The following is an 11,262-nucleotide window of genomic DNA, read 5'->3' as shown; positions in this document are numbered from 1 at the left end:
AACTATGTTAGTAATATGTAACCGATTACTCGCGGTTGGCTCGAGGTTAGTATTACAAGTGTTCTCATAATTGGTATGTTGCAGTCTCCGATGCTCTGTACGTGTGCCCGACACGGGATACTTCCTATTGGGATGCAGCTGACCATTAATCAGCAACGCCCCCTAGTCTGTACCCCATATCTAGCGTGGTGCATCTTTCTCGACTCGAGGAATCCAGGATAGAATGGTCACTAGCCGGCGCAATCATCAGCTCGTGTAGAGTTGTCATGAGCGGTACAATCTTTGGCTTTTGTTGAATGATCAGTGGACTGCACAACCTTCGGCCCGTGCATCTGTAAAGAGTGTGTGTATGTATTGCCGCGACTAAGTAAAATTTTATCGATTGGATAGGAGGGATATGAAACGGGGTCACAACGAAGGAAACATCATTAAACGTTGACATCGGCGTTTCTGAGGAACAGGTATAGATGAAGCAGAAGATCAGGATCCCGGCTACCTAAGATATCCCGGACGGGGATATCCGATTGTCTGCCTTGTGCTCTAAGTGCTCTAGAGAGCTGAGAGCGAGCAGCATGGAACCGGATACACGACCAGACAACATGCTCGATGTCGTGGTAGCCATCGCCACAATCACAAAGATTGTTTGCTGCGAGCCCAATGCGATAGAGATGCGCGTTTAGGTTGTAGTGATTGGACATAAGCCGAGATATCACGCGAATGAAATCACGACCTACATTCAATCCCTTGAACCATGCACTCGTCGAGACCTTAGGGATAATCGTGTGTAACCAACGACCGAACTCATCACCACTCCACATGCGCTGCCAACTTACGAGCGTATACTGACGAGGAATGTGGAAAAATTCATTATAAGCAATTTTACTTTCATAAAGTGTGCCTTCTAAAGCGCCCACCTTAGCTAGAGAGTCCGCTTTCTCATTCCCCGGAATCGAGCATTGAGAGGGAACCCATGCTAAGGTAATCTTGAATAATTTTTCGACCAAAACACTCAATAGTTGTCTTATTCTTGTTAGGAAATAAGATGAGCGTTTATCAACATTCATTGAGCGGATTGCCTCTATTGAGCTGAGACTGTCTGAAAAAATAAAATAGTGGTCGATGGGCAATGTTTCAATGATCCCTAATGCGTAATATATCGCACCCAGTTCAGCGACATACACGGAACAAGGATCTTTGAGTTTGAAAGAGGCACTGGAATTTTCATTGAAGATGCCGAAGCCAGTGGACCCGTTTATGAATGAACCGTCAGTAAAGAACATTTTATCAGATCTAACTTTCCCATATTCTGCCGAAAATATCGGCGGAATAGAATCGGAGCGTAGGTGATCTGGGATTCCACGGATTTTTTGTCGCATGGACAGATCAAAAATGACAGAGGAATTGCAGAAGTATGGGAAGCAAACTTGGTTGGAGATGCCTGGTGAAGGGTGCACGTGCACGGGTAAGGTACTCATGGTATAAAGACATATAACTTGACTGAGGAGTCAGTTGGAGTAGATTTTCGAAGTTATCAATCACCAATGGATTCATGATCTTGCAACGGATGAGAAATCTGTAGGATAATTCTGTGAACCGAAGAGTAAGCGGGGGAACTCCTGCCAAGACTTCGAGACTCATCGTATGTGTCGAATGCAAATACCCCATGGCTATACGCAACGATATTGTATTCTCTCCAGCTTGAGAATATGAATCCTGGCAGCTGATCGGAAGCAAAAACTGCCATATTCTAACACTGATAATATCGTTGTTTTGTACAACTGAATGAGAACTTCTGGATGGCCACCCCACCATGTTCCGGTAATTGTTTGGAGAAAATTGATTCTTTGCTGGCATTTCTGTTTCAAATACGCAATCTGAATCAAAATATACACCCAGGTATTTGAAAAACATAGAGTGTTGGGTCGTTTTGCCGGATAGCTGAAGCTGGAATTGGGCGGGTTCGTGCTTCCTAGAAAAAACGACCATTTCAGTTTTCTCCGCAGAGAATTCGATACCCAGCTTGAGGGCCCACGTGAACAGATTGTTCAGGGTATCTTGCAACGACTTTTGCAGAACGACGGAATTAGTACCCGTGATGGAAATAACTCCATCGTCTGCAAGTTGTCTCAGCGTGCTGTCTCTAGTTAGACAATCATCTATATCATTGACGTAAAAACTGTACAATAGGGGGCTTAGGCCTTGTGGTAGGCCCGTAAAACTGTAACGAGAAAATTTCGAGCTGTCATGAGAGAAAATCATATGCTTTTCTGACAGTAAATTGTACAGGAAATTGTTGAGAATTGGTGAAAGTCCACGATTATGAAGCTTCTCTGAGAGAATTTCCATGGAAACTGAATCAAATGCCCCTTTGATATCGAGAAAAACGGAAGCCATTTGTTCTTTGCGAGCAAATGCGATTTGTATTTCAGAAGATAGTAGCGCGAGACAATCATTTGTCCCTTTACCTCGGCGGAAGCCAAACTGCGTATTTGACAGCAAATTGTTCGCTTCAACCCACTTGTCCAAACGAAGTAGAATCATTTTCTCTAACAATTCACGAATACAGGATAACATTGCAATCGGCCTATACGAGTTGGGATCGCAAGCCGGCTTGTTGGGTTTTCGTATGGCTATCACTCTCACTTGTCTCCAATCATGCGGGACAATATTCAGCTCCAGAAACTTGTTGAACAAGTTCAGCAAACGCTGTTTTGCCAAGTCGGGAAGATTCTTCAACAAGTTGAATTTAATCTTGTCCGACCCAGGAGCTGAATTGTTACATGAGAGAAGGGCAATTGAGAATTCCACCATCGGAAAATTCTCATAATCGCTTTGAAGTGGAATGTCGCGTACGACGTTTTGTGCAGGAACGGTGTCGGGGCAAACCTTCCTTGCAAAGTTAAAAATCCAACGGTCAGAGTATTCCTCACTTTCGTTTGTATGGTTCCAGCCACGCATTTTCCTAGCCGTATTCCAAAGAGTGCTCATAGCGGTCTCACTTGACAAACCACTGACGAACTTCCGCCAATATCCACGCTTTTTTGCTTCAATCAAACCTTTTAGTTTGGCTTCTAGAGCTTGGTACTTCAGAAACCATTCCACTAATCCAGTTTTCCTGAATTTTTTGAAAGCGGATGATTTTTCAAGGTAGACCTTTGAACATTCCTTGTCCCATCAAAGTGATGGAGGACGACGTCGGAAAGTGGTAGCCGGTACACGTTTCTTTTGAGCTTGAAGTGCGCTTTCGTAAATCAAACTCGATATAAAGTTATACTCTTCGAGTGGAGGAAGTTCATGCATTGAAACAATTGCTTCAGATATTATTTCCGCAAATGTTCTTCAGTCAATATTCTTCGTGAGGTCATACGAAATATTGACTGACTCACGAGAGCTTGATTCATTAGCGATCGATAAAATTATTGGTAGGTGATCACTACCGTGGGGATCTTGGATTACCTTCCACATGCAATCCAGGGATAACGAAGAAGAGCATAGAGATATGTCTAGCATGCTTGCCCGTGCAGGAGGGTTGGCTATTCTGGTTGCTTCCCCAGTGTTCAAAACTGTCAATTTGAAGTTGTCGCACAGATCATAAATCAAAGTGGCACGGTTGTCATCGTAGAGTGATCCCCATGCTGTTCCATGGGTTCCATGGGAGTTAAAATCACCTAAGATTACCCGCGGCTCCGGCATTGCCTCGATAGTATCAAAGAACTGATGGCGGCCTACCGTAGTTCTGGGAGGGATATATATCGAAGCAATGCAGAGGTCTTTGCCATTGATTTGTGTCTGGCAAGCAACAACTTCAATGCCTTTCATCGATGGGAGAGTGACTTTATAAAAGGAGCGACATTTTTTAATCCCCAATAGTACGCCACCAAACGAGTCATTTCGATCGAGGCGAATAATGTTGAAATCGTGGAAATTCAGCTCGTCGGCTGATGGAAGCCATGTTTCACAGAAGGGAAAATACATCACAGTTAGAGCTATGAACTAAAAATTTAAATTGGTCTAGTTTAGGGATGATGCTTCTGCAATTCCACTGTATTACAGTGGTCAATTCCTTGACCTCTTGCACTGAATCAGGCATCGAGGGAAATGAACGCTGCTAAAAAGGCACATTTTTCTTTCAAGAATGTTCTCACAACCGGAAGCAAACATAATACTATGCTCTTAAGAGAGTCATTAACATTCAAAGCATTCAAAATGTTGTCCACCAGGTCAGAAAGCGCAAACAAGCCAGGTTGTGACTGTTGCTTTGACCGCGAAAAAGGAACAGACGTATTGGGTGTTGTTCCGGAACGTGCTGAGGACCCCTGGTTAGTAGAAGAACCGTGTAAACCAGGAGGTACTTGCTTCGGTCTATTTTCAGCACGTTCGGTTCGAAGTTTCAATCCAACTTGGGAAATTTCGGACTTCTTACTGGGGAGTGATGGAAAAGTAGTAATTTTTCTTTTCCTGATAACACCCCGCGATGTACCAGAACTTCCCGCATTGGGAGCGTCAGCGACAGGCTCGTCGTTCTGCAGGAGGGAGTAAGGATTGTCCTGCGTCGTTGGGACGGAATTCTTAAGCATTTCTGCATAGGTCCGTTTTGAAAATTCCTTCAAGGAACGCTTGATTTTTTCCCCTCTTTGTATGTACACCGGGCATTGAGAAAGATCATGGGGGGCCCCGTCGCAATGAAGACACTTGCGCTCTTTTGCACAAGAAGTCCCATCATGACTCTCTCCACAATCTGCGCAATGCTTTTTGTTGCAACAGTAGACGGCCGTGTGACCAAGTTGCTTGCAGTTGTTACAACTCATTACCCGGGGTACAAACAATCGAACAGGTAAACGAAGCGCATCTATCGAAACGAAGTTTGGAAGGGCGGAGCCCTCAAAGGTTACTCGAAAAGAATTTGTCGAACTGAGAACTCTCTTATTATTTATAATAGATACGGATTTCAGTTGGTCGCATGCAAGAATCTTCACAGTTTTAAGTTAGCTGTTATCATCCAAATGGTAGGATGAAAATTCTCTGAAAATTGCTTTGAAACAGTTGGAGTTTTTTTCATTGATCCAGTTAATGCATGTACTCAAGTCTATTGACCATTTACGAGTTTTTTTAAGTTCTCTGATTGAAAACTAGTCAGAACATCAGTGTTTGCCAAATGATCCATTCACTGAAAAAATCGCTTTCGTTCGTTCAAATATGATCATACACAAATCTTCTCCCCCAGCGGCATCCTTTTGTTGTTACGTGTTGCAAATCACGACACAAAAGAGAACGAGACAACTTTGCATCGGTTCGCACTTCATGATACATCGACACGCAAGCAAAACCATCATACACGCTTTGGGTGCAGAAAGTTTATTTTCTTCTTTCCCTCTAACATATGCATATCGACCTCTCCATGCATCATGAAACAGCAGGATCGGACTACGCAAAGCGAACGAACGAACGTGATGAATTATAGAGGTTTTAAACTTTTCAGTTCATTCGCCTCTAACAAAGCGAATGATTCGTATTCAGCTAATATAGCAGGTCCTGATTTTTAAGTCTCAGAGAGTGCAAACTATATGATTATTTAGCTCGATTGAGGCTAAGGGAAGGGTAGACAGATCATATTTTCCATTTTTAACGCCGCTATCCCATGAAATATGTATATTCATATAGACCGCATAGTTTTACTAGCAACACCGCTCTCTTTTCCCATTCTTTGCTCTCCGCAAATGGTGACCGAATGATGACGTAATTTTTCTTGTATCATTTATTGCTTTGCACTTGCCTGTGCAGTGGGTTCCGCTATAGTAGAGCGGGACGATATATGCGGTTCAAACTTGTATGCAGGCTTCGAAAATGGTTTGCAATGTTTGATACAGCCCGAATATGCAAACAACAGTCTTCGTTCCTTGCTTGATTCAATCATATAATGTTACACAAGTGATTACTGTCATTCATGCAAGTATCTGAATGATCCTCACATATTTACTTATATGTTCGTGAGAGGTTACTTGCATGACACATTGTGTATCATTCGATTTTGATCGAAATCCAAACACTGCAGAACATTTCACCTGCCTCGGGCTTCTTGATGGCAATGGGGGACTAGGCTCTGCAGTATGCACGTATCTGCATGCTCGCACGTTTAGTTGTGACCAAGGAACTATTTCCTCCAGATTTTGGTTCAGCGGAATAGCGAAAAGTGATTTGTCGATCATTCTGATCTTGAACCATTATATCTGGACGGTTGTGATGGATCGAGAGGTCGGTTAGAACATTGCGATCTCAATACAGCTTGAAACGGTCATTTCCCAGGACAGATACAAATCCCAGTGAGCTGTTGAATCCAAAATATTTATAAGATTCACCACAAACCATGTCCCTTATAAACTCGCTGTCGTAAACCTCGTACCCTCCGGATTCGCTAAGCAGTACTTTCAACAAATGAACACAGTCGCATATTGCAGGAATCTCACAACTTACTTACTGTACGTTTGTGGTAACAGTCCGTTTACCGGACAAGCGCTGAATGCATTAAAGACGTCCAGTATCGTCGATCTTGGGTCATCGGTCACCGACGGCCCATCAGCTGATTACGTTGTTCGTAGAAAGTCCTGCTAGCAGCTGCTGTTGGTCTTTTGACTGGATCCAAAAGTTTTAGCCCCACTCGCGAATGAAGTGTGCAGCCGCACTGAATTGCTGGTATCCCCCAGTGAGTACTGTTTTGAGCCCGAAGAAACCGAACAAGTTGAGAATGTTTTGGAATGCAGTGAACAATGTCTCGCTAAGCTTGGCGTTGTTGATGGTCGCTGATGATCGGTCATTAGCAACTTTCGACTCTGCCGTTTTCCTGTAACTGGTGTCACAAAAGTGAGTAGATAGTCAATTTCTGTCAATGTCCATTCGATGATCATTCGGTTGAGATCTGGTGATCTACTTCATAAGTGTAGCTATCTTCGGAGCTTGGTACTCGCCAGGTTGCACTTGAAACATCAAAAATTCGAACGCCAACGAGTTCGAAGCTGAAATTGCACGAGCAGTAGCAGCCATCATTTATCTCCATGTGGATTATTACCTGGATAGTTTCGGGACAGCTGAACAAACAGTCCGGAACCGAGGCGGTCTCAAGCCGCCCAGGTGACTCAATTCGAGTCGGCCGTCGACCAGTCGTTGGAAGCGGCGGCCTCTCATAAACCTTTGTTCCACCGATTGCCCGGTAAATTTGACACATAGGAGACGATTCTTCGATCCTTATCGAGCGTCGGACGGCATACATTTATCTGGTGCATTAGGTTTGGCCGAGTAATTTTTACTTTGAAATATGAACAATTGTTGTTATTTCAAGACTTGTATGCAACAAACGCAACTGATTTCGCTGCGAACGGTTTTCTTTCAGCGAGTAATCAGCATCAAATCTCGGTGTTATTCTGCAAGATTCAATTACAAGGTGGAACTTGATGAAATTACACACAGCGTCGGTTTTCATAAAATCTGGTGGAGAGAGCTTGTTGTTTTTACATCACATTCACAGTTCAGTCCCTGAAGAGAGAAAAAATTGCATCGCAAGCCCCGACCCTTAGTGATTCATTAGCCAATCATAAATATATAAAGATAGCTGCCCCACAGCGAAGATGATGAGTCTTTTCTTCAATCGTGAAGCTGTTATCATCCAATTAGGAGAAGCAGAAGCCGAAAAAAAAACCGTATGAGTAATATTGTAATAAATAATATCAACAGGAGTAGTAGCAAAACAGTAGCAATATTAGCAACATCAGCAAAAACAGCTGCAACAGCAACGACAGCAGCCAGGGTTGCCAACTATAATTTTTGAAAATCAGGAAAGAATGAAAATAAAAATCAGGAGAAATCAGGATAACTCCGGGAAGTTAATGTCCATTTTTGGAAAAACAAAAGCATAATTTCCAATCAAAGCATTATAATTCAATATATCCACTATTTTGTTAAGAAACCTTTCGCCATCTTTCACGCAGCTTAAATATCTTCTTTTGCTTCCACAATGAAAACTGTTGCGAGCCATACTTGTGGGATAAGGTTTGTTTGGTAGTAGCTCATAACACAGAATTTATTCCAAATCCCACCAGAAACAGAGTATGATTTTCTACGAGCGATGATTTGGGGTTCATTTCGGATTTTGGGTTCATTTCGCTTACGCCTAGTTTTTTGTCGCTAAACATTGTTCCGAAGTTTATTTGTGGCCAGCGTCTTGGTCATCATCAATGGCAGCACGAACTTTTTTTTAAATAAATGGATGTTCTTATTTCTAAAATGCTTATACGTTGATTTGTTGCATTTAGATGTTACTTGCTGCGAAAATATAACGGAACTTGTATTTTATTCATTTAGCTCTACATAATTCTTAGCGGTTACTATTCCTTTCATTGTTTCCTTTCCTAGTATATTTCTAATCTTTATTTTATTAGAATAGAATTAATAAAGTTTTTTTTTGCCAATAATAAGGAATGAAAAAGAAGAATTCAGATTGTACTCGAAAAAATCCCGAAAACGATTTTTTTCTTTTTCTGTTTTGTATTGCTTCATTAAGCTTGCTGACAAACTCAGTCTGATTCTTTTATGATTTACTTCCGTACAAGTGCAGACAGAATCACAACTAACGGCAGGTACTAAGGGGTTTTTGCCTTTGAAGTTTGAAATTTGTATTCCCTGTTTAAAGGAAAGACGGCTCTCATATAGAATAACTTTTCAAAGACCGATTCGACAAAGATCGATTCTTTGGTACCGATTTAATTAGTGGATCTACGCCGTTGAGAAAATCGATTCGTCAAGATATTTTTCTAAAGATTACACAATCCTACTATATACACATTATCCTCAATCAAGCAATGTTGTTCCTCAAACTTAATCTCGTTCTAATTTCATAAATTCTTCAGGCAATCAGGCAATTTGGTTTCATGAAATTCGCTAGCACTGTTTAGAAAAGCCACGAAACATTTGAGTGTAGAGATAAAAAAAAGTTAAGTACAGCTTTGCATCAAGAGAATTTAACTATTATCCTTTGGCATGGAAACCAGTATATTTATTACGGATAATCTCTGACAGCAGCAGCAGGAAAATAATGTTTTGTTTCCTGTAATGAAGTGAAATAATGTACAACGCCGGACTTTTTGATTGTGTTTGTGTTTCGCTCCTGTCGCGGCGTGTGTTTCCTACCGTTTCACCACGTAGCAAATGACCAGTTCTTTTCAGAACTAGTTTTCAAAGGTGTTTTTGCTGTGGACGTTCGAGTTCAAAGGTCCTGAGGCACGTTTCTCTTCGTGAAACAGTCCAACACCCAACAAGTGAAAATTAAGGTGAAAAAAAATACCCATAACGTTTCACTGCAATCAGAGATGGTGCCGCCAACTAATAATATGAGCTGATATTAAATTCGTCAAGTACAACTTTTTGCATCTTCCATCTTCGTCATTTTCGGACAAATGTTACATATTAGTGAACGGAATACTTGATACATCCGGGTTAATATGTTCCAAGCAATCGTGTTGCAGATGAATGGTATTCGGGTACATGTCAAATAACCGTTCCTTCATTGGAGAATAAAAGTGTAAAATAAAGCATGAAAGATCGAAAGGATTACAATACAAGTAATAAACGAACAAAAATCACCTTTACTGTTTGAAAATTATTGCATAAAAAACAAGTATTATTAAAGCCATTTTCCCGAATTAGAATATGTGATTATGCGTAGATTAGTATTTTTACGATTTTAGTCTACATTAGTTTGCTTCAATTGTTCATGCCTCCTGAGTTAATCACACCCTTCAAATTTTCCCCACAAAAAATATGCCCCATCACGCACCAAGCTTATGTACTGAACAAGATGAACAAGATGGATCTTTAAACTATAGATATGGTCCATTATGCGCGCGTATAACAATTGCGGCTTCGTTCATCGAATGCTCCGAATCGAAGTGATATCGTGATAACGAAGTGATAAGTATCCTTAACTTATTCCTAGTCAAACTGACACTTGAACTTGCCTCTTGAAATACATTTCAGTCATGGTCATCGACCTCAGAATATTCACTGAGTAGGAATTAAATTTAAGGAAGTGACGAAGTCAAACAAACAAACTTTTATAGAAATAACACGTATAAACGTGTAAGTAGTTGTGGAAAAATGGGTCAGGCTGATGAGAAGTCTTCTAGCTCAAAAAATACACCCCGAACAATTATTCCGATATACTAAGGCATTCGATTTATAGGAATATCGACAGTTTTCAAAACCATATTTTTTGTATAGAACGGATACATAAACTAGGCAATTATTCACGTGTGCAAGTCTGCAAGTTGAATTACTGATACATGCTACCGTTTATCGTAACCTTGAAGTTTATTTTTAGTCGGATAAATGTGCTTCGATTAATCCTTAATTGAACTGCACTACTTGACAACTTAATTGTTACAGTTTACAACCGAATAACAATTTTCAATCGAACACTATCTATCGTCGTGAACAATTCTTCCCTACTCCCCCGTCTTTTTACATTCGTATATTGACGTTCGCAGTAACTTTTTATTCTTATTTTCAGCCCGCAAACGGAGAAAACAAATTGAGTCCCGTTCCGACGGTTTGAATTTATCTCGCCGAGCAACCGAGCCTTTCGTTTAATCATCATTATTCGCCTGCCACCACAGAGCTGTAATTTTCCCGATCGTTGTTGCTTCTCCGTTGCATTGAGTTGGGGGAAGCTACCGGGAAAACACCAATAAATTGTTTCGATGAAAAACCCATTGAATCCTGAGGAGGCTCCTCTGGCGGAATCACCCACGCAATGCACTGCAAATGAAATTGCAATGGAACACGAGTAAACAAGCCATGCTGGGCACAGACTGCTTGCATGGTCAGCAGCATTGTGTAATTGTGACGTTTGTTTTCCTCTTCCTCCTCCCCGCTATGGTTCCGTCGGATGACAGTCATTTTCTGCATGAAACATGGATTGTTTATAGCAGAAAGTCAGTTATTTGAGTGCATTTAATGCACTTCGTTGTTTATCCGATGCGGTGGTTGGGGGTGCGAATTGCTTGATCAACAATTATTCGCTTGCGAGCTGTTGATTTGCGGCAGGATAACGGGAAGCGTTTCCGGTAAAATTTAAAAGCAATCATTTGCCAACGTCTCGAGAAAATATAGCACTGCTGGTTCGGCTGGAGGGCGACCCAGCTGGGTAATTTTATCCCAGGCACCGGAGGCTTCGGTGCGTAATCATTTCGAGACGGTGGTCAGTGTTTCGCAGGA

This window comes from Toxorhynchites rutilus, chromosome 2 (genome assembly GCF_029784135.1).
Source record: "Toxorhynchites rutilus septentrionalis strain SRP chromosome 2, ASM2978413v1, whole genome shotgun sequence".
Lineage (NCBI taxonomy): Eukaryota > Metazoa > Arthropoda > Insecta > Diptera > Culicidae > Toxorhynchites > Toxorhynchites rutilus.
The sequence above is the reverse complement of the archived record's forward strand: the minus strand, read 5'-3'. Positions refer to the sequence as shown.